Here is a 25,586-nt window from a genome sequence, read left to right as displayed (position 1 = left end):
CTCTCTGTCCATCACCAACTCCCGGAGTCTACCCAAATCCATGTTCATCGAGTCAGTGATGCCATCTAACCATCTCATCCTCTGTCGTCCCCTTCTCCTCCCACCCCCAATCCTACCCAGCATTAGGGTCTTTTCCAATGAGTCAACCCTTCGCATGAGGTGGCCAAAGTATTGGAGCTTCAGCTTCAACATCAGACCTTCCAATGAACACCCAGGATTGATCTCTTTTAGGATGGATTGATTGGATCTCCTTGCAGTCCAAGAAACTCTCAAGAGTCTTCTCCAACACCACAGTTCAAAAGCATCAATTCTGCGGCGCTCAGCTTTCTTCACCGTCCAACTCTCACATCCATACATGACCACTGGAAAAACCATAGTCTTGACTAGACGGACTTTTGTTGGCAAAGTAATGTCTCTGCTTTTAAACATGCTATCTAAGTTGGCCATAACCTTCCTTCCAAGTAGTAAGCGTCTTTTAATTCCATGGCTGCAGTCACCATCAGCAGTGATTCTGGAGCCCAAAAAAGTAAAGTCTGACACTGTTTCCACTGTTTCCCCATCTATTTCCAATGGAGTGATGGGACCAGATGCCATGATCTTAGTTTTCTGAACGTTGAGCTTTAAGCCAACTTTTTCACTCTCCTCCTTCACCTTCATCAAGAGGCTCTTTACTTCACAATTCTATCAATAATATATTTTTATTTAATTTGAATGCATATGTGCAGTTAACTTATTCATGAACATTCTCTGAGATGAAGACTTCCTCATAATCGATCCAACTATAAACGTCATAGAAAGATGGACAATATTTTCATACTGGTTCACAATATCATCTACCTCAAGTTCAATTGTTTTCATCAGTTTGGGTTATTATTAGAGGGATTCAATTACAGAATTGATTGAACACGTGCACAAATAGAGAATAATTTTAAAATATTTTGATTCTTTAAAGGTACTCGTGTATCCTATATTTATGAATAAATGGAATAATTTTTAGTAAAACTAGTGTATAATTCAGGGTCTTTGAATTTGATTAACATTGTTTTTCTACATACCTGTACCACTGCAAGCAAAGAATATAAACATTACTTCAGTGACCAACACTGAATATCTTTGGCTTTGATATTGCCTAATAGTATCCCACAAGAATGATTTATCTGTCGTGTTCTTATTCTAAATACACAGGAAGGATGTAAAAAATGGTAACTGTAATTCAACAATTATTTCTCCATTTGTGTTCTACTTTGTAATTGAATCAATCCATGTCATTTGTTTCCTGTATATCTATTTCAGACTATTTCAGACCGTCTCCAGACTCTACATTTTAATTCACCATTGGATTAGTTTTAATAACAATAAAAAGAGAAAATATTTATGGAAAAATGATGATGTACCAAGTATTCTTGTCAACCTTTTGATTAATTCATGTTTCCCTAAAATGGGCTGTTTCATCTTTAGAGATATGGAAATAGTTACTAAAAAAAAACTGTGTCTTGCATAATCATAAAGGACTCAATTCCAGGTATACAACTTTCAAAGTAATAGTCCCTAAAACCACTATTTCTCTAAACATCTATGTTTATGCTCATACCCCCATCTTCTTTCCTCTTTCACAATAGTCTTTTCCCATATTTGGAAAAAAGGTAGAATTTGTCACTGACTATTAATTTTGTGGCTTCCCAGGTGGCACAGTGATGAAGAATCTGCCTGTCAATGCAGGAGTCACAAGAGATACAGATTCGATCGCTGGGTTGAAAAGATTCTCTGGAGAAGGAAATGACAACTCACTCCAGTATTCTTGCCAGAGAAATCCCATGGACAAAGGCACCTGGTGAGCTACAGTCCATAGGGCTGCAAAACATCAGACACAACTGAGCATGCACATGCATGTAAATTCTATAATGGTTCACAAACAGAATATTTCAAAATATTAATATTTATATTAAGAAATGAAAATATCAATAGCAAAGAACTAATTTTTTCAAATCAGATAATGTGCAGTTATTATCATCAAAATTTTTTGATAGAGGACCTAAAAATTGTCAGCTAATAGGATGTTGAAAAAATAACTGAGCACTAGAAAGATCATTTCTCCTACCACACACAGAAAAAGTACTCAACAAAATCATGGCTTTTCTTTAACCTATTAGGGAGTTAAGGTCATAGGAAGTAATTTTCCTGAAATTTGAATAGATACATATTTTTTTAAGATATTAAGGCAAAGATTCCAGATACCATAAGTGCTATTAGAAATAATGCACTAAAATTGCTAACAAATTGCTATAAGCTAAATGCAGGCTAGCATGGGAGAGTAGAAACCCTAGGACACACAAATCCAAAAAGGAATTCACCCCTATTCACAGGCTCTTTTCTACAAACTTCTCCACTTCCTCACAAGAAACATTAGTGGTAGGAAAGGGTCTCTGGTGCAGGCCTGTGAGAGGAGAACATCAGCCACTGGAGGAAAATGATAAGCTCTACCCCGTATCCTTCACCTTTTCCTCCCCTATAGAGCCTTAAATCACTAGGCAGCAAATTGTCAGCCTAAAGGCAGAGGGGGAAGATCCATTGTAGTAGGAGTGTGTGGAGGGATAAAATTGGAAAGGGGCAGGAAACCCTCTTTGAACAAGACACTTGGAGGCATCCAAGATATCCAACCATTGTATATGGGCAGGATAAATTGGAAAGTCTCACTGTCAAGATTCAGAGACACAACTCTGAATACACCTTTAGGCTGAATTAAACAATAGAAAACACTCTGCTCCTCTCATCCTACACCAAAATGCCTAGCAAGCATCAGGAAATATTCAACAACACACCACTAGTGGGAATACAAGAGAATGAAGAGAGAATCTTTCCAAAGAGAAGGCACATGGGGAAAGCCTAAAGCAAGGGGTAAAATGAGACCGTTAAGTAAAACTTTCAAGGAATGAGCCCCAGTCACAGCACAAGGTCAACCCAGGGGATTTGAAGCTGGTGGTACATTGAGAATAATGTACAACCAAATCTATACCCAGAAAATATCCTCTTGTGCTATTCTCCATCTAAACTATAACTTAACAGTTGAGTGTAGATACCAGGAAACCAAATGATCCATTATTAGGAAATGAAAGCTACTGAAGCTGTGTGATTCTTAAAGAAAAATGGATCCAATCTAATCGATCTAAGTTTTATTTAAGAATTATTTTATTTATTTAAGAATCTAAAACAAAGAAGCACAAATCAAATTCAAAACAAGCATAAATAAAGAAATATTAAAGAACAATATATTAATAAAATTAAAACAAAAACTAAAAAATAGAGTTAATAAAACCAAAAACTGGTTATTTGAAAATATCACTAATACTGATAAAATTCTCACTATGAATAGAAATGCACACTCACACAAATTACAAATATTAGGAAGGAAGAAGGAGAAATCACATCATACCTTACTAATATTAAAAGGATAATAAGAGAATATATCCCTCAACCTATGATGGAGTTACACCCCAATAAACACACTGTAAATTTAAAATATCTTAAGTTGAAAAAGCATTAAATAAGCTTAACTTACTGAATATCATACCTTAGCATGTCGTTGTTGTTTAGTTGCTAAGTCATGTCCAACTCTCTTGTGACCCCATGGACTGTAGCAACCAGGCTTCTCTGTCCTTGGAATTTCCCAGGCAAGAATACTGGAGTGAGTTGCTACTTCCTTCTCCAGGGGTTATTCCCAACCCAGGGAATGAACCCATGTCTCCAGCATTTGCAGGAAGATTCTTTACCACTGAGCCACCAGGGAAGCCCTAGCTTAACCTAGCCTACCTTAAAAGTACCTGTAACACTTGCATTAGTCTAAAGTTTAGCAAATATAATTTAAAGCCTATTTTGTTATGAAGTGTTGAATAACTCATGTAATTTATTGAACAATACATTGAAAGTTAAAAACAGGATGGTTGTATAGGTAAAGAATAGTTGTAAGAGGATTGGTTGTTTTCTCTTGTGAACAAGTGACTGACTGGGAGCTGCCACTGCCCTGCATCACAAGTGAGTATCATACTGCACATCACTAGCCTGGGAAAAGATAAAAATTAAAAATTTGAAGCATGGCTGTTACTGAATGAATATGACTTTTGCACCATCGCAAAATCAAAAAGTTGTTAGTTCAACCACTGCAAGTCAGAGAAAGTTTGTATTATAAACAAATTTATGCCCATAAACTTGAAAATTTAGATGAGATTCTATAATTCCTTGAAAGATTCAAACTAGCAATCATTATCCAAGGAGAAATAATAATATGAATAATTCCATATATATGAAAGCCATTGAATCTATAGCTTTAAAATATTCAGAGTAAGAAAACTCTAGGCTCTGATGACTTTCCTGATGAGTTCCACCACATTTAAAGAACAAGTAACAATTCTATATAAACTCTTCCAGAAAATGAAAAGGGAGGATTTTTTTCCATATTATTTCAGAAGATTATCATTATCTAAATTTAAAAATTAAGGAAAAAATACATATTGATGTAGTTAATGAATACACTTTCAAAATTATTCATTAAAATACAGCAATATATAAAACATAAAACCCAGCAATATGTAAAATACAATACATATACCATAAATCAATTTTTGGTTTATCCCAGGAACAGAAGGCTGATTCAACACCTGGATATCAATGTAATTCACCATATTAACAGACAGAAGATAAAAACCAATATCCTATTAGATGCAGTAAAGTTCTCTAATAAAATTCAACATTTACTCATGATAAAAAGTCTAGGCAGCCTAGGAATACAAGAGAGCAACCTCAACCTGATAAATCAAAAACAATAACACACACACAAAGACAACAGCTAATGAAACAATTAATGAAAAAACACTAGACAGTTTTTCCCAAAGCTTGAAACAAGGTGAAGATATCTTCTCTCACCATTAAATAAATACCTATTTTTAATATCATACTGGAGGCCCAAGCTGGTACAATCAAGCAAGAAACATAAATGTCAGATACACTTACTAGAAAGAAGAAAGATTAAAATTCCCTATTCACAGATAAGTTATATAGAACATGCCACAGGATCCACCCAAAAGATTTATTTGAATAAGAAAGTTTAATAATTCCATAGCATGCAAGGTCAATATGCAAAAATTTATTATATTTTAAACACTGACAATGACTAACTAAAAATTAAAGATTTTATTTTACCATTTCCTATAATACCAGTACCATGAAATACTTATTTATAGGTCTATTAAGATATGTGCAAAGATCTGAATGCTGAAAATTACAGAACACTGGTGAAAGAAATCAAAAGAGATCTAAATAAATAGAGATGTGCACTATCTTCATGGATTCGAAGTCTCCATAATGAGGAAATATCAATAGGAGCAGTATGAACTATTGCAATTCCAGTAAAAATCTAGGCTAGATTTCTTTTTATAGAAATCAATAATCCTTTCAAAAATAGCTAGAATAGCCAAAATATATTGAAAAAGGACAAAGTTGTAGTGCTTAAACTGTAAGATACCAAGATGCAATCTAAAGCTATAGTAGATAAGACAGTTTGTATTGGCAAAAGGATAGATACATAGACCAATAGAATAGAATAAAGAATCTATAAATAAATTCATATACAAGCTTTCACTTTTAATTTTGCCTTTCTTGGTAAGAAGAAATAAACATCATGATAAACTGTTAAAGACTGCTTTAACCTCAGTAGGAGATATTCCTCACTGAAAGATGCTTAACACATATATGGGTATCTTTGAATATTTGAAAGATTTCTAAGAAGCCTATATGGCATTATATCTACATTTTGTACTTAGTAGATTTTAATTAAATAATAACAATAGTCAAATATGCAGTCTTTTCTATTTTAAAAAATAAATCTAAAAGTCATTTTCAACATCCCCCTTTACTAAATGAATTTTAATTTATCCATATTATTAAGTCAATATTAAAACTGAAGTTTAACTGTAGACCATTTCAAATTATCTTGAGAGTAAGTGGAAAACAAATGAACAAACAGAAAAGATCCTGCAACCTTTAACCAATAATTAAAACTTGAGTCTTGAAAGTGGGTATAAGAAAACACTTTGCTTTTAAACATTATTTTGTAAAATATGATGTACAAATCATAATATGCTATTATCACAGGATAAAAAAAATGTATTTGTTTATGTCAAATTTGAATTTCAAGAACAGACTACTTACTGAACATCGAATGTCAGAAGCTGATATAAAACAAATATGGAACGGTCTCTCTAAATGTCACACCTTATTCTTTTCAAACCAGAATTAGATTAATTTAGCTCATAAATTAACTAATGATATTTTACACAGCAACAATTTGTATAGAATATCAAATTCACTTCATATTGTGCAAAGAAGTAGAAATATAATTTGTCTTTTAAAAGTCAATCATTAGTATTTCATATTAATTTCCTTTTAAATGCCTACTTGAATAATAGAAAGTTCCCAACGGCAAAAACTTTCTCTAAATTTACATATCCCAAAACATAATTTGATAGAAAATGACCATTAGTAAATGCAAAATTAATTTTTAGGGGAATCTTATTTTTCCTGTTTTCATTTCAATCTTGAAGAGACTCTAGAACTGACATTTTTAATGCATGCAAAGCATTCTAGGCTAATATGTTTTTATTTCTTAATTGCTTAAATAAAAGCAAAATCTGTGAACATTACTAAAAAGGAGGATAGCCTGATTTACTATTTGTGCAGTTTTATAAAAAATCACATATCATAGTTGTTTTAATTAGAAAGCTGAAAGATTTAACATAAACCTTGTGTAAGCATCCCTGGGACTTTACATAATTTCACCTATTTAATTCATCTTTATAAAATACAATCTATACTTTTTAAACATTTTTTCTTACTGAGTTTATAATTTTTAAGAAGAAATATACTGTGTCAATATAATGTACAGTTTTTAGGAAGAAGCCATTTTTGTACCTCCATTAGTCTAAAACTTTATTATTTCAAAAGCAGGTGATTCTTCTAAGCAAAGCTTTCATACAATGTAGAGAATTTCCAGGATAAAATAATAATAACAGACTCAAAAGGTAAGAAAGTGATTTAAAGGTCATCCTGAGCATCTTTCAAAGGAGTTAATGACTTTTCAGGCTTTTTTCCCTCAAGTGAAATCAATCTCTAATTGATCCACACATTTGTGTGCAGCTGATGGAAATGATCATTCCTATCTCTGTGTTGTGAATGGCAATCTTGTATTTTCTGCTTTCATTATTCTAAAAAACCTATATGTGAATCAACTATATATTTTAGATGATAACTTTCATTATATTTCTTCTTAAAATATTTATATTTGCAGTGAATAATTATCATATTCTATGATTACAAATTTTCTTAGAGATAGTTCTAGCTAAATTTGATATTTTCATTATTTTTCTGTGTCCTATATGCAAGCTGGGCTTCCCTTGTATATAGGACACTGGTCTTCCCAGTGGTAAAGAATTCGCCTGTCAATGCAGGAGACTAGAGTTCAATCTCTGGGTCGGGAAGATCCCCGGGAGGAGAAAATAGCAATCCACTTCAGTATTCTTGCCTGGGAAATCCCATGGACAGAGGAGCCTGGCGGGCTACAGTCCACAAGGTCACAAAGTGTCAGACACAACTTAGCGGCCAAACAACAATATACACAAATACAATGCCTAGCACAGGCCACCAGCACTTAGCATACCTGGAAAGGGAGAAAGTCCCAAATGGACAAGTATTTTCCAAACCTTCCATCCTCTCTAAGAGGTCACTGGTGATTTTGATGTTCATCATGGCATAGATACAAGGACTAAAAAGTTCAATGTCATAACTTATGCGAGAGCCACCTGAGGTTGGACAAGAAAAGACTTACAGCAGGTAATGCCTCCTTGCCTCCTTTTATGACCACAATTCTGATTTCCATGAGCATTTAACCTTATTCAAGTGTACAGATTTCACATGTAACACTTAGCTCAAAGGAGAAAAGTAATCAACAATATGTATAAAATATGAAATGTCACTGGGAAAAACATGAGGTGTCTACTCCGCCTTCACCATTTAAAGTAAATACACTCATATAATTAAAAACTTAAAAACCTGATGGGCCACTCTGTGGGTTCTAACCTTGTATCCTAGGGTTAAGATCTGCAACTATCTTCAGAAACACATTTTTCTTTAACCTTATTGTGACTTTCAATATCCATCAGAGTTGGTCTTGATCTTGGGTTCACCACCTGGAGATATAGAGAGAAATTATTCCTTAAACAATTGATCCAAAGATTCCGGGGGGGAGGGGTCAGGTTTTGGTCTGATATCTCTAAAAACTTGGGACAGTGTAGGAAAATAAATAGCATTGCATATTTTATGGAAAAGTTTTAAATGGACCCCATGGTCCATAGTGTATATGGTAAGGGAAATTCCAAATTTGTTTCCTTTGGCCTCTTTCCACCAGGCTGATTGACAGTTACATTTCTATATTCTTTGATTGCTTAGCAGAATAAATTTCACACACACACATACACACACACTTGTGTAGACTTTCATGGGTGCATCAAAAATACTATAGTTTTAAAACATATTGAAGAAAATAAAGATTTTTATAAACGGATTTTAACTGACCATGCTCATGTGAAGTTAATATTTCACATTGTTAGTGTCTAGCAGTTAGATATCTATGGATTAGTTTTATGTCTTCCACCAATTAACACAAAACTTAAGATTTCTTTCTATCGAGTTTTGCATCATAAAGTATTGTCATTATTAAAAATACAGCTTGTGTCTCTTTAATATTAAGGTTATAGGCAGATGCTTTAAATGTAAATTTTCTTTTAGGAATACTAACTGATTACAGTAACTAAGTGTGTGCATGCTCAGTCACTTCAGTCGTATCTGACTCTCCCACTCTATGGATTGTAGCCTGCCAGGTTCCTCTGTCCATGGGATTCTCCAGGCAAGAATACTGGAATGCGTTGCCATACCCTTCTCCGGGGGATCTTCCTGACCCAGGGATCAACCCCATATCTCTTAAATCTGAATTGGGAGCTGGATTCTTTACCACTAGCCCCACCTGGGAAGCCCGACTAAGTAGATAAATTATAATTTTGTCGCAATTTGTTTGGTAGATAGTTATCTCATTTACCAAGAGAATATTTGTTAATTCTAACACAGTGGTTAAGGATACAAACTTTGTAGCATAAGTTTCAGTCCTTTTTTACCTACTTACTATTCTGGTTCAGTGCTTCTATGAAGCAGTGGGTAGGAGGGTAGAGAAAGGCTCATATCATATTCCATCTTTGTAGCTTATCAGTGAGCATTTGCTCACAGAAATATAATCATGAGAAATTATATAAAATTGAGGGTTTACTAGAGATTTGACCTTACAAAATGTGGGAGCTGATTACACAGGTCACAAGCAGCCACTGCTTCTCAGGTGTTGGTCCTGAGGCCAGCAGAACAAATGGCCCTGAAGGGAAGGTGAATGTAAAGTAGGGATGAGTTAGGGAAAATGGAACTTGCAGGGAGGATCTGGAATCTATGCCTGTCTTCTACTGACTCCTAACCTCCATCCTCATATTGCAGGTGACATGCAGGCAAAACTAACACCACAGAGTTAAGCAGGAGCCAGGAAAATGAAGGGAGAGATTCAACAGAACAAGAAGAAGCTGAAAACCTGGCTACTGCTGCCCAAATTGCAAGCTCTGCCCTAAGACTCAGAAAAGCTAGAGGAGTAAGTCCAGAGGGAACTGGAAGAGATCTAAGATGAGCTGCTGCCCCACAACAGTCAAGTAAACCTGCAGATCAGTGACAATGTGCATGAACTGTAGGATAACAGAGTACCCTAAACCAAACTTCCAAGCTTAAAAAGAATACAGCTGTCCTTTATGTTGCAAATGATGTCCAAAATGTCTTCTGTAACTCACTCTATCCTGGAACTATGTAGCAAAGTTTATGCCTAGAAAACACAGGTTTGGTTTAACTAAGTCCTGAATATTCATTGGAAGGACTGATGCTGAAGCTGAAACTCCAGTACTTTGGTCACCTGATGGAAAGAACCCGACTCACTGGAAAAGATTCTGATACTGGGAAAGATTGAAGGCGGGAGGAGAAGGGGATGACAGAGGATGATGAAATGGTTGGATGGCATCACTGACGTGATGAACATGAGTTTGAATAGGGTCCAGGAGTTGGTGATGGACAGGGAAGCCTGGCGTGCTGCAGTCCATGGGGTCACAAAGAGCCAGACCTGACTGAGTGACTGAACTGAACTGAACTGGAGTTAAAACATTTCAAATCTACCATAGCCCACAGTACTTCAACATGCCATCCATATATTAATTTTTAAAACCATACTGAACTTCCAAATAAAGACAACAATGAAATCTCAATTCCAGATAATATTGATACAACTATCTATTGTGTGAGTGACTCTTTATGACCTTTGTGATCCCATGGACTATAGGCTGCTGGGCTCCTCTGTCCATGGAATTCTCCAGGCATGAATACTGGAGTGGGTTGCCATTTCCTTCTCCAGGGCATCTTCCCAACCCAGGGATCAAACAAAGGTCTCCTGCATTGCAGGCAGATTCTTCACCATCTAAGCCACCAGGGAAGCCTACTATTAAGAAACATTTCTAAGTATAAAGAAATACTTAGAAAGGTCAACTTAAAAAGTATCAGCAGATACATGCTTGACTTTATCTTATAATCTATAGACAATACATTAAAAATGTAATAAATCCATGCACCTTTTCCAAAGGAATACCCAAGACAGAAGTAGAAATAAAGTTATAAGTGACAGTCTTCAATAAGATGAAATAATGTAGATGAAACTTATCTCTCTGGAAGAGATGGGGACTGGGCAAGTGGTCAGGAAGAAAATACAATGTGCTTTTAACTTGGAGTGAAAAAATAATGTTCATTTCCATGTTGCTGAACAGAGTTCTGTTTTTGCCAAATAAATCCTCTACTTCAAATTACTGTCTGAAAGTTTTATTAAAACTTCACTTCTGGCCTTTGTTTTGGGGTCTGCTACTTTTGTTGCCACCTCCTGATCACTGTTTTCTAAAGCTTCTACTTCTTTCCCACTGTCCTCTGACAGCTTGGTTGCCCTTGCTCTGTCCCCTGAAGCCTGGATTGCCTCCCCGCTGTCCTCGGAAGTTGCAGTATCCCTCCCATGGTCCTTCTAGTTCTGGTTGCTCCATGGCCACAGAAAGCTGCCTGTTCCGTGAATCATGCCACATTTCCTGTACTTCTGTTACCAATGCAGTAGGGATATCAAAGCAAACATCCTGCTTTCCTTTGAGAAAGACCATTCCCTTCACTTTGGAATCAATATCCTCACCCAGTTGCTCTTTAAGTTCTTTGCAAGCATAACTAATGTTTGGCATTTCAGTTGAGCACCACAAGATCATGGTCACAAAACCTGCATCTGAGCTGGTGAAGAAGCACTGATCTACTGACATGAAACCAGAAATGTAGGCCAGGGCTCTGCCAGGGCTTCCATGTCTCTCTTCTCCTCAATCAGCTTCTGAGCTGACTACCTGAAGTAACCAATCACAGTAGAAGGCACAGAGACCAAGACCCTGATGGCATGTTTGCTAGACACTTTTATTACCTATGTTGCAGAAGGAAGTCTCTTGAGAGTCCCTTGGACTGAAAGGAGATCGCACCTGTCAATCCTAAAGGAAATCAATCCTTAATGTTTATTGGAAGGACTGATGCTGAAGCTGAAGTTCCAATAGTGTGACCACTTGATGAGAAGAGCTGACTCATTAGAAAAGACCCTGATGTTGGGAAAGATTGAAGACAGGAGGAGAAGTGGATGGCAGAGGACAAGATGGCTGGATGTCATCATTGACTCAATGGACATGAGTTTGAACAAGCTCTGGGAGATGATGGAGGAAGCCTGACATGCTGCAGTCCATGGAGACCCAAAGATTTGGACGTGATTGAGCAACTGAACAACAACAACAAGTCACTGAACTCAATGTATAAATGTTATGTGTATTCTGACTGCTGCACAGACTAGCAGTTCCCTTTCTTTCTACCTGTCCCTGGACCTCCCTATTTCCTGAGACACATTGAAACTAGGCCAATTAATAACCCTACAATGGTCTCAAGTGTTCAAGGAAGAGTTGCAAGTCTCTTGTTTTAAATCAAAAGCTAAAAATGAGTAAGCTTAGTGAGAAAGGTATGTCAATAGCTGAGACAGGCCAAAAGCTAGTCCACTTGTGCCAGTTAGACAAGTTACGATTGCAAATAGAAAGTTCTTCAGTGAAATTAAAGTGCTATTCAAGTGAACACACAGATGATAAGAAAAGTCTTGTTGCTGACATGAAGTTTTAGTGGTCTGGATTAAAAACAAAGCCAGCCACAACACTCCGTTAAGACGAAACTTAATTCATAGCAAGATCCTAGCTCTCCTCTTCTTGATAAAGGCTGAAATTGGTGTGGAAGCTGCAAAAGAGAACTTTGAAGCTAGCAGAATTTGGTTCATGAAGTTAAGGAAAGAAGCTATCTCTGTAACATGCAATTACAAGGTGAAGCAGCAAATGTTGATGTATAAGCTCCAGACAAGTTATCCAGAAGACCCAGCTGAGATAATTAATGAACATGTCTACACTAAACAATAGATTATCAACGTAGATGAAACAGCCTTATGTTGGAATAAGAGGCCATCTAGCACATTCATAGCTAATAGAGAAGCCAATTCCTGGCTTCAAAGTTTTAAAGAACAGGCTGACTCTCCTGCTAGGGGCTAATGCATTAATAGCTGATGACTTTAAGTTGAAACCCATGCTCATTTACCATTGTGGAAATCCTATGATCCTTAAAAATTATGCGTACATATACTCCACCTGTGCTCTATAGATGGAAAAATAAAGATTGAATGACAGTATTTCTGTTTACAACATGCTTTACTGAGATTTTAAGGCTGCTGCTGAGAATAACTGTGCAGAAAAAAATTTTTTTTTAATATTACTGCTCATTAACAATGCAAATGATTGCTCAAGAGCTCTGATGGAGATGTAAAATGAGATTAATGTTTCCATGCCTGCTAACACATATCCATCTTGTAGCCCATGAATCAAGTAGCAATTTTGACTTATTATTACTTAATAAGTACATTTCATAAAGTGTCATACATAATGATTCCTTTATCTGGGCAGTGTAAAAAAAAAAAACCTTCTGGAAAGAATTTACTATTCTAAATGTCATTAATAATATTCATAATTCAAAGGAAAAGGTCAAAATGTCAATAATCATAGAAGTTTGAAATATGTTGATTTCAACCCTCATCGACAACTTTGAGAGGTTCAAGACTTCTGCAGAGAAGTAACCGCAGATGTGTTAGAAATAGCAAGAGTACCAAAATTAGAAATGGAGCTTGAATATGTGATGGAATTGTTGCAATCTCATGATAAAATTTTAATGGATGAGAAGTTTACTTTTTATGATTTGAGCAAAGAAAATGGTTTCTTGAGATGGAATCTCTACTCCTGGTGAAGATGCTATGAAGATTGTTGAAATGACAACTATTGATTTAGAATACTACATAAACTTAGTTTATAAAGAAAAAGCAGTGTTTGAGAGGACTCCAACTCTGAAAGTTCTACTGTGGGTAAGGTACTATCAAATAGCACTACATGCAACAAACAGATGATTTCATGAAAAAGTGAAAGTAAAAGTCACTCAATCATGTCTGACTCTTTGCGACCCCATGAGTTGTAGCCCACCAGTCTCCTCTGTCCATGGAATTCTCCAGGCAAGACTACTGGAGTGGGTTGTCATTTCCTACTCCAGGACATCGTACCCACCCAGGGATCAGATCCAGGTTTCCTGTATTGCAGGCAGATTCTGTACCATCTGAGACCCCAGAGAAAGGAAGAGTCAATTGATGTGGCAAACATTATTGTTACCTATCTTAAGAAATTGCCACAACCTAACCTTCAATCTTCAACCCTGATTGTCAGCACATCAACATCAAAGGAAGACCCTTCACCAGCAAAAAGATTAGGACTCCCTGAAGGTTCAGAAGATGATCAGCATTTTTAGGAATAAAGTATATATTTTAATTAATGTATGTGCATTTTTTAGACATAATGCTATTGCTTACTTACTAGATTACAGTATAATGTAAACATAGCTTTTATATGCATTGGGAAATGAAAAATTTTGTTTAACTCAATTTATTGCTGTGTTCTGAAGCTAAACCCACAATATCACCCAACACGGCTATGTACATCATGGTAATGTTTATTAATTCAGTCTCTCAAGAGGTTGTTACACAGCTGGTACTCTGATCTTCTAAAGGTCACTTTATGCCTCATTCTACAACTGGATCAGCAAAAATGTAAGATGAGCTTGGAGCAACTTGTTCAGTTCAGTTTAGTCACTCAGTCATATCCAACTCTTTGCAACCCCATGGACTGCAGCACACCAGGGTTTGCTATCCATCATCAACTCCCAGAGCTTGCTAAAACTCATGTTCATCGAGTCAGTGACGCCATCCAACCATCTCATCCTTTGTTATCCCCTCCTCTTCCTGCCTTCAATCTTTCCCAGTATCAAGGTGTGTTCCAATATGTCAGTTCTTCACATCTGGTAGCCAAAGTGTTGGAGCTTCAGTTTCAGCATCAGTCCTTCCAATGAATATTCAGGACTGATTTCCTTTAGGATTGACTGGTTTGATATCCTTGCAGTACAAGGGACTCTCAAGAGTCTTCTCCAACCACAGTTCAAAAGCATCAATTCTTTGACACTCAGCTTTCTTTATGGTCCAACTCTCACATCCATACATGACTACTGGAAAAACCATAGCTTTGACTAGACATACCTTTGTAGTCAAAGTAATGTCTCTGCTTTTTAATATGCTGTCTAGGTTTTTCATAGTTTTTCTTCCAGGTGCATGCGTCTTCTAATTTCATGGCTGCAGTCACCATCTGCACTGATTTTGGAGCCCAAAAAAATAAAGTCAGCCACTGTTTCCATTGTTTTCTCATCTGTTTGCCATGAAATGATGGGACTGTATGCCGTGATCTTTGTCTTTTGAATGTTGAGTTTTAAGCCAGCTTTTTCACTGTCCTGTTTCACTTTCATCAAGTGGCTCTTTAGTTCCTCTTTGTTTTCTGCCGTAAGGGTGTTTGAATCTGCATATCTGAGGCTATTGATATTTCTCCTGGAAATCTTGATTTTAGCTTGTGCTTCATCCAGCCTGGTATTTTGCATAATGTACTCTGAATATAGGTTAAATAAGCAGAGTGACAAATACAGCCTTGATGTATTCCTTTCCCAATTTTGAACTAGTCTATTGTTCCATGTCCAGTTCTAACTGTTGTTTCTTGACCTGCATACAGATTTCTCAGGAGGCAGGTAAGGTGGTATGGAGTGGCTTATAGTATGAGAAAAAAAAGTGCTCAAATATTAAAGGATGAGGATATTTCAAAGGACTCAGAAACTAACATGAAAGAGCTCCCAATGGCCAGAACTGTAGCAATTTGAACAAAAAAGTAAAGAAGAAAATGCAATACTGGATTATAACAAACAGTATAACATCAATTCACTTGAGATCATACTATTATAAATAAATGATTGAATGAATAAATAAATGGGAAGAGATAACTCCTTTTGACAAATTCCAAATAATAATGTAGATAGTCACTCTTCCAGGAAGTGAACCTCAATGTTCCCACCCCCTTTAAAATGGGTTGGACATAAGCTGGATTATGGAAAGGGAAAGTAGTAACTTTACAGTGGGTAAATCTAGCAAACCCTATCTAAAACCAAATGATTATTGTTAACATCATCAGTGATGTCATATGGATAAAATGCACTCTTGATATGATGTAATAACAAGGGTACTCCATTCATTACAAAAATTAAATACCAAATCTAACCATGACAAAACATCCAACAAGCTGAAATTGAAAGAAATTTTACAAAATAACTGCTCAGTTCTTGTGAATTCCAAGAAAACTTAAAAATTCCATAAAACTTAAAGTAAACTGAGAAACTGTCACAGACCAGAGGAGACTAAAGAGACATGATAACTAATTGCTGTGTGGTATCCTGTATTGGATACTGGAAAAGAAAAAGAATATTCATGGAAAAACTGATGAAATCCACATAAAGCCTGAAGGTTAGTTAATAGTAATGCACTAGTATTGGTTTCTTAGTTTTGACAAACATACCATACTAACAAAACATAAGATTAACTAAATGTTTTGTTAACCAAAACTGAAACTGGGTAAGGAATTTACAAGGACTCTCTGCACCAACTTTGCAACTTCTACGTTAATCTACAATGTTCCCAATAAAAGCTTGTTTTAAAAAGTAGTCATTCTGCTGATCTATCAGGCCAGCTACTTTATAGTGACAGAGATCATGGTAAGACCAGTGAAAACCATAAGCAGGAGCAGATTGTCAGTCCACTTGCTCTAAAATAAGTTCTGTGGTCAGAAGCAAAACTGTGTGAAATACCATCATTATTAGTAAGATATTCTAGAGATTCATAGGTGGTGGTTTGTGCAGAATAAATGTGAAAGGAAGGCAAATCCATATTACATAAGGATCTAGTCTATGACAATGGAAGGGTTCTTATGTAATTAGTCAACCACCAGGAAAGTTGCTCAGTCATGTCCAACTCTTTGCCACCCCATGGACTATACAGTCCATGGAATTCTCCTGCCCAGAATACTGGAGTAGGTAGCTGTTCCCTTATCCAGGGGACCTTCCCAACCCAGGGATCAAACCCAGGCCTCCTGCATTGCAGGTGGTTTCTTTACCAGCTGAGCTACCAGGGAAGCTCAGGTTGCACAAGACTTGTGCCATATTCGCAAAATAATTGGTCTCAGCCAGTGATAAGTTGAACAGTTAGCAATGGTTCTAATCAAATAGACATGAGTATTGGAAGTCCATCTTGTTGAACTCATGTACATACTCTACCTCTTTTGCCATGACATGTTTATTTATAAATTTATTGAGCATAGACATGGTTGACTGGGGGAAAAAAATCTTCCTGATATATACAGAATAGCTTAATCCATTCAATTGATTATTAAGATCCTCATCTACTGAGATTTATCTTTGATGAATATTCACACAAGACACACATATCTATCTACTCTGTGCCCATTTGGAAAGTTCTGTCTACTTCTTTTCCTAATTTTTCAATTATGTTCCTTTTACATACATGAACATTCAGCCAAACCATTAGCTACAGTATTTAAGTCAGTAGTAAATCTATACCTTAATATCACATCTCTTAGAAAATAAATAAAGCACATTCTTTGCTGTTCTACACACTGGAAGGATTTTGCTTCTCCATTGTCAGGGCTACTCTAGTGCAAGTCTACAGCTGTTCACTTTCATATATTAACCAATGTATCATGCAGAACAATTGCTCCTCATAAATCTAGAAATATTTGAGAGGAAGTAGTCAAAGTAGCAGGAATATGAGCCGTGAAATTCTGGGAAACAAGATTAGGCATCTTGTGCCTTCAACTCGATTGAACTCAAACTCATATAAATAACATTCATCTGATGCTGTTTATCAATGTTATTGACATACCCAATATTATGGTTTGGTATATGAGACAAAACACAATTCTTTATGGATACTTCAGATTGCATGTTAACATGCAGATTGCATGTTAATGTTGCATGTTACCATGGCGGTTCATTATCAAGCACTCACTCCCTACTAAGGCCAGTGCAAGCCATAAATTGTGTCAGTAAAATACTTACCAACAATGGAAGGCAAAGTTTTCCTCCTAAAATTCTAATGATCTGCACTATAATTAAGTAACCAGAAACTATAAGTAACCAGAAACAGGAGTAGTCACTAAAAGATCTGTAGAAAGCTTCACTTTTCAGATAACTATATGTAAATGGTGACTGCTGAAGCCACCTCAACATAGACATGGAGAGATTTTTCATCAAATTGCTAGCCCTGCCTTTATCTCTTTATTTTCCTTCCCCAATAATTAAACTGTTTTCTTTAAATAAAACTATTAAGTTTTTGATCTCTAATCTGCATAAGAGAAAAAATATCTACCAACATACCTATTTGCTTCTTTCGGTTAATTTTCCATCCTTTAGTGTTACATATTAATATTAAATTTTGTCACTAATGCACACTTTCTTTGATAGAGCCCATTTTTGGCAAATTGTATGTGAATAGATGAGAATCAATTTAAAAAGTAATATGACTATGCCCTATTAGGAAAAAAAACCTGAAAATAAAGGATAATTTATAAAGACTCTGTATCCTATTTTCAGTGAAAGTGAAAAATGTTCAGTTAGTGAAACTAGCAAGAATATTTGATATAAAAAAAGTTACGTATCATTAAAATGAGCAATCAGAAATATCTTAGATTACAGAATCAAAAACATCATGACATCAACATTTATAAAACAAAAGCTTTTGGCAGTACTCTGTTACTTTCATATTAATAAGTATTAGAGGGTTCTGTCATTTTTTCATCTTTTATACCTAGAAATAAGTGTTTTGTTACAAGACACAGGCAATTATAATATAGTGCTTGAGTACTTTCTGATATGCAGTGACAATAATGACAACAAAATACTGCTATGAGAATAAGAATTGTTGTTGTTTAGTTGCTAAGTTATGTCCGACTCTTTGTGACCCCATGGACTACAGCCTGCCGGGCTCCTGTGTCTATGGGATTTCCCAGGCAAGAGCACTGGAGTGGGTTGCCATTTCCTTCTCCAGGGGATCTTTCCCACTCAGGGACTGAACCTGTATCTCCTGCATTGGCAGGCAGGTTCTTTACTGCTGAGTCACCAAGGAAAGCCAAGAATAAGAATAGTTAACATAAATTAATTGTTTGTCATGCATCAGATATTAGGGTATTGTACCAATACCTACTACCAGAGCTCACTGCCTGATGTACACAGAAGCAAAAACTGTGGTACTGGCTTTTGAGGAAAGACAGCTTTTTTACAAAGTTGACCAGCAAGGAGGCACGAGCGAGGGCATGAATCTGTCTCCCCTATCTGAGGTTAGTTTCTATTTTTATGAGTTAGGGAAGGCAGGTTGCTATGTGAAGGCACTGGCAGGGAACATTTTGACTAGGGGTTTTGGAACTTTGCCATTTATGGTAAGATACAGTAAACAGAGCTTCAGCACCATATCTTCCTGGACCCTTTGCTTCTGAAAGGACTTAAGGGTTCAGGCTCATATCATATCCCAGTTATTTGGTTCTATGGGGTAGAGTTGGGAGGTACAACCTATTTAGGTCAAATTTTCTCCTCTACACATGCTTTGACTTCATGACTAGTGGTTTTGTTCTCTTGTCTCAGAAAAAGTATCTGTATCTTGTTAGACACAAGGCAGGGCCTGTTTGTACAGGTCCTGCAGTTATAGTAGGAATTTTTAATTTAAACTGAATATGTTTTTCTAATCTTATATCTCCTTAATATATAGTCTGAGGTCATTCCTATGGGATTCTCAGAGGGAGTGTTAGGCAGGTATTTTTGCATTGACATCTTAGCTAGAAACAGATTTGAAAAAAAAAAGAGTATGAGTTTTTTTTCTGTGTAAAATATATTCCAGTGTGGCTTATAAAAACAAAGTAATAGTATTATGATGATAAATAGTGATCATAAAGTTATATTTACTTTTCTACAAAGTATCTAATTCTGTCCCTATTTTACAAATGTAAAATAGATGTATATCTAATCACAACTAGTAATTTTATTAATAATATTATTCATGGGATTATAGACCAAATAATATTCAACTCAGTTATGCAAATGATGACAGAAAGTGAAGAGGAACTAAAGAGCCTCCTGATGAGGGTGAAAAGAGTTAAAAAGCTAGTTTGAAACTCAATATTCAAAAAATGAATATCATATTATCCAGTCAGTCCCATCAATTCATAACAAATAGAAAGGGAAAAATCATAGGCAGTGAGATATTTTCTTTTCTTGGGCTCCAAATTCACTGCCAGTGGTGACTGCAACCATGAAATTGAAAGATACTTGCTCCTTGGAAAGAAAACTATGACAAACAATGTATTAAAAAGCAGAGACATCATTTTGCTGACAAAGGTCCCTATAGTCAAAGCTATGGTTTTTCCAGGAGTCATTCACAGATGTGAGAGTTAAACCATAATGAAGACTGAGCACCAAAGAATTGATGCTTTTGAATTGTAGTGAGTGCCAAAGAATTGATGCTTTTGAATTGTAGTGCAAGAAAAAGACTCCTGAGAGTCCCTTGGACTGCAAGGAGATCCAATCAGTCAGTCCTAAAGGAAATCAACCCTGGCTCTTTATTGGAAGGACTTAGGCTGAATCTGAAGCCTTAATACTTTGGCACCATGATGCAAAGACCTGACTCACTGGAAAAGATTCTGATGCTGGAAGAAACTGAAGACAAAAGGAGAAGGTGCAGCAGATGATGAGATGTTTAAATAGCACCATCAACTCAATGGACATGAATGAGCAAATTCCGGGAGATAATGAAGGACAGTGGAGCCTAGCGTGCTGTAGTCCATGGGGTTGGAAAGAGTCAAACACAACTTACTAACTGAACAACAACAACAAAATCCATATTCATATTTTATAATCTTCTTCACTATAATAACATAATCCCTATATTGTACTGTCATTATATTTTGTTGACATAATAAAAGCAAACAGAAATGAAACTACATTCAAGTAGTCATAAAGATATATAATTAATTTTGACTTTTGGAACTTCTCCAAAGGTCCAAAAATTCTGCAAATTTCACAAAATGTTATCTTTTTGTACCCTCTTCCTTTTACTTCCCTTACTTCAAAAAAACACTTTCATGTGCTTTATGAATATTCTTTAGTTTCAATGTATGCTTTAAAATATTATATGCATTTATTTTAAATTGGATAATGTAATGTTACCTTATTATCTCATTCCATTTCTTACTTAAAAAAAAATAAAGTACATATTTTAAGATCCATACAAGCTCCTAAGTTTAAGAGGAGCCCATTAATCTTTGTTCTTGTAGACCACCCCATGATATGTATCTATTTGCCTGTCTGCTTCTACTGCTGCGTATCCAATTCATGGAGTCAGGCTCCTATCCCATTCCCTGTGTACTTTCTTTTTGTCACTCAAGTCTTACCATTTCTAGAATTTTCTTATAAAGGAAATCAGAGTATATAATATTTTATGTCTAACTTTTAATTTAGCATTATATTTCTGAGATTTCCCCATATTGTTCTCTTTTTTTGTTGTTGTTTAGTTACTAAGTCGTGTCTGTCTCTTTTATTACCCCATGAACTATAGCGTGCCAAGCTCCTCTGTCCATGGAATTTCCCAGGCAATAATACTGGAGTGGGTTACCATTTTCTTCCCCAGAGGATCTTGACCCAGGAATCAAACCTGTATCTACTGCATCATCAGGCAGATTCTTTGCCACCGAGCCACCACTGTTCTCTGTGTCTGTAGCTAATTATTTTTTATTGCTTACTAATGTTCCTTTGTATGAATATATAAATTGCTTATTCATTTAAATGTCAAAGACCCTTGCTGACTTCTCCCAATTGTTTTTGTTCAATAATTGTTAACAAAGCTTCTATGAAATTTGAAGTACAAATACTTGTGTTAACATGTACTTTCACTTATTTTGAATAAAAGCCCAGTGGTAGAATCAGTTTTAGATAATAAATGTAAAGTTTAATTTATAAGTATTTTTCAAGGTGGCTACATCATTTTCATTTCACCAGAAATAAATGAGTTCTACTTGTTTTACATGCACAAAAATACTTGCTACTATCAGAGGTTTTTGTTTGCTTGTTTTTTAAAATCATTCTAAAAGTTGCACAATCATATATCATTGTTTTATTCTGAAAAAAGTCTTTATTAAGTAAATATTTAGCAGATATTTTCCCAGTTATTGAGTTGTATTTACAATGTTGTAACAATGTCTTTTGAAGGGTAAATAAAAATAATTAATTAAGTCCAAGGTATCAATATTTTATCTTTCATGAACTTTTTTATTTTAAACAACTTCTACCTAAGTTTGACTGTAAGCTTCTCTTTTTTTCATCTAGAAATTTTATACTAAATTTTCTATTAAAATTTTATGTGGCATGTAATAAAGGTTGAGGCTCGTTATTTTTATGTATAGATAATTATTCCAGAAGCATTTGTTTAAGTGTTTATCCTTTCTTGGCACTGCTTTTTCAAAGATCAATAATTATGCATATATACATTGTATATATATTATCTATAATATAGACATTCCATGTTTATCTACTGCTATAGTTATTTTCTTCCCATACAGGACTGGCAATTATAGGGACATTATAACAGTGAGTATCTTACAACTTGTCCTTTTCAAAATAATTTTGAATGCTTTAAGTCCATCTCATTGCCATGTAAATAGTACAAAGAGTTTGTCACTTTGTATTTAAAAGCCTACTATAATTATGACAGAAATTGCATTGAATTTTTATATTGATTTGAGAAAAAATAATCTTTTAGCAAATTTGAGTTAACATCATTAACATACTATGAAGTGAAGTGAGGTGAAAGTCACTCAGTAGTGTCTGACTCTTTGCGACCCCATGGACTATACAATCCATGGAATTCTCCAGGCCAGAATACTGGAGTGAGTAGCCATTCCCTTCTCCAGGACATCTTCCCAACCCAGGGATTGAACCCAGGTCTCCTGCATTGCAGAAAGATTCTTTACCAGCTGAGTCACCAGGGAAACCCAAATTAACATACTATATTTGTCCATTAATTTAGATTTTCAGAAATCTCTCAGCTATATTTTATAGTCTTGAGTATATAGATTTAGCATCTTTTGATTTAATGATGCTCAAAATTTATCACAAAAACAGATATATAGATCAATGGAACAGGATAGAAAGCCTAGAAGTAAACCCATGCATCTATAGGCAATTAATCTAGGACTAAGAACGCAAAAATATGCAATGGAGAAAAGACAGTTTCTTCAATAAATGATGCTGGAAAAACTGGACAGCTAGATGTAAAAGAATGAAAACGAAACATTCTCTAACACCATACACAAAAATAAACTCAAAATGGATTAAAGACCTAAATGTAAGACAGGATTCTATAAAACTCCTAGAGGAAATACAGGCAGAACACTCTTTGACATAACTTGCAGCAATATTTTTTTGGACTTGTCTCCTAAAGAAATGGAAATGAAAACAAAAATAAACAAATGGGGCCTAATTAAACTTAAAAGGTTTCTCCCAGGGTAAAAAAAAAAACAAAAAGAAAACCCAAAGAATGGGAGAAAATATTTGCAAACAATGTGACAGAAACTTAATTTCTGGGCATACACACTGAGGAAACCAGAATTGAAAGAGACACATGTACCCCAGTGTTCATCGCAGCACTGTTTATAATAGCCAGGACATGGAAGCAACCTAGATGTTCATCAACAGACAAATGGATAAGAAAGCTGTGGTATATATACACAATGAAATATTACTCAGCCATTAAAAAGAACACATTTGAATCAGTTCTAATGAGGTGGATGAAACTGGAGCCCATTATACAGAGTGAAGTAAGCCAGAAAGAAAAACACCAATACAGTATACTAACTCATATACATGGAATTTATAAAGATGGTAATGATAACCCTGTATGCGAGACAGCAAAAGAGACAGATATATTGACTCTATGGGAGAGGGCGAGGGCAGGATGATATGGGAGAAGGGCATTGAAGCATGTAAATTATCATATGTGAAATGAATCCTCAGTCCAGGTTCGATGCATGATACAGGGTGCTTGGGGCTGGTGCACTGGGATGACCCAGAAGGATGGGATGGGGAGGGAGGTGGGAAGGGGGTTCTGGGTGGGGAACACATGTACACACATGGCTGATTCATGTCAATGTATGGCAAAATAAATACAATATTGTAAAGTAAAAAATAAATTAATTTATTTTAAAAAAAGAACAAGATGGTAAGAGGCAAAAAAAAAAAAATTAATTTCCAAGATATACAAACAACTCATGCAGCTCAATGTCAAAAAACTCCCAATCAAAAAATGAGGAGAAGATCTAAATTAACACTTCTTCAAAGTAGACATACAGATGGCCAAAAGGAACATGAAAAGATGTACAACAAGGCTAATTATTAGAGAAGTGGAAATCAAAACTATAATGAAGTGGTTAGAATGAAAATTATCAAAATATCTACAAATAATAAATGTTGTAGAGGGTGTGAAGAAAAAGGAATCTTTCTATCCTATTTGTGGTAATGTAAATTGGTATAACCATTATGGAGAACAATATGGAAGTTTCTTAAAAATCTAAAAACAAAGTTGCCATATGATCCAACAATCCCACTCCTGGACCTGAATCTGCAGAAAACTATAATTTTATAAGATACATGCACTTCAATGTTTATAGCAGTTTATAAAGACACAGAAGCAGTCTAAGTGTTCATTAACAGATGAATGAAAACAAAAATGATATACATATGTACAAAATGAAATGGTCTTTGGTCATTAAAATTGAAATAATGTCATTTGCAGGAAAATGGATGGACCTACAGACTATCATGCTAAGTGGAGCAAGTCAGATAGAAAAGAAAAAAAAATGATATCACTTATATGTGGAATCTAAAAAAAAATATACAAATTAATTTATGTACAAAACAGAAATAGACTCACAGTCATAGAAAACAAACTGAAAGTTACCAAAGGAGAAGGGAGGGGAGAGGGGTAATTTAGGAGTTAGGGATTAAAACATACTCTCTACTGTATATAAAATAATTAAGCAACAAGGACCTACTGTACAGCGTGCGCACACATACACACACACACACACACACACACACACATATATGTCTGAATAACTTTTCTGAACACCTGAAACTACCACAACAATAAAATCGACTGCATTTCAATTAGCAAAATAAACCAAATCAAATTTAGTATGTCTATAATAAATATAATACATACATATGCAATAAATACATGTTTTCACTCAAGGTTGAGTTTATCCCTAATATTTCACATTGTGATATCACAAATAGTTTTCTTTTGCTTTCCAAATAGATGTGGTTAGTAACAGAATGCAACTTCTTTTTTTACAGTTACCTTGTATCTTGTGACGTTGTTAAACTCACACATTATTTTGTTAGCTATTTTGTAGATTCCATAGGATTTCCACTTCCTCCTTTCTAAACTGTATGAATTGTATCTTAAAATTTGTGGGTTTTTTAATTTTTTTTTTGCTCTGACTAGAATATTCAGTAAAATCTTGAATTGTGAGAGTAGGAGCTATTGCTTTCTTCTTCATTTTAGGAGAAAGATTTCTTTATGATGCTGTAGAATTTTTGTAAATGATGTTTACTAAAGGCAAGTCCCTTTCTATGAATAGACATTTGTGGGTTTAATTATAAATAAAGTTTGACTTTTTCAATTTCTGGGACACAAAGCCCTAAGTGGTCATGAGTTATTGCAAATTTTATGTCTTACTGAATGCAATATAATAAAATATTAAGGAATTGAACATTTTTATTCATGAATGGTATTGTTCCATATTTTTTTTGCCAGCTATTTTCACTGACAGATTTTGAATTTAGGGTAATTTTGT

General features: G+C 35.2%; 1 protein-coding gene across 1 annotated transcript in view; it reads right to left on the bottom strand.

Annotated features, from left to right (window-relative positions):
- The window catches only part of LOC145539113 (uncharacterized), a 748,246-nt gene that overhangs the window by 457,506 nt on the left and 265,154 nt on the right, over positions 1-25,586 (bottom strand). The window contains exon 3 of the mRNA XM_081572604.1: positions 8,125-8,234. The gene's annotated coding sequence lies outside the window, so the exon portion shown is untranslated. The remainder of the gene's footprint in view (positions 1-8,124; positions 8,235-25,586) is intronic.

Source organism: Giraffa tippelskirchi, chromosome 2 (assembly GCF_054371585.1).
Source record: "Giraffa tippelskirchi isolate mGirTip1 chromosome 2, T2T-mGirTip1v1.2.pri, whole genome shotgun sequence".
In the NCBI taxonomy this organism is placed as follows: domain Eukaryota; kingdom Metazoa; phylum Chordata; class Mammalia; order Artiodactyla; family Giraffidae; genus Giraffa; species Giraffa tippelskirchi.
The sequence above is the reverse complement of the archived record's forward strand: the minus strand, read 5'-3'. Positions and strand labels throughout refer to the sequence as shown.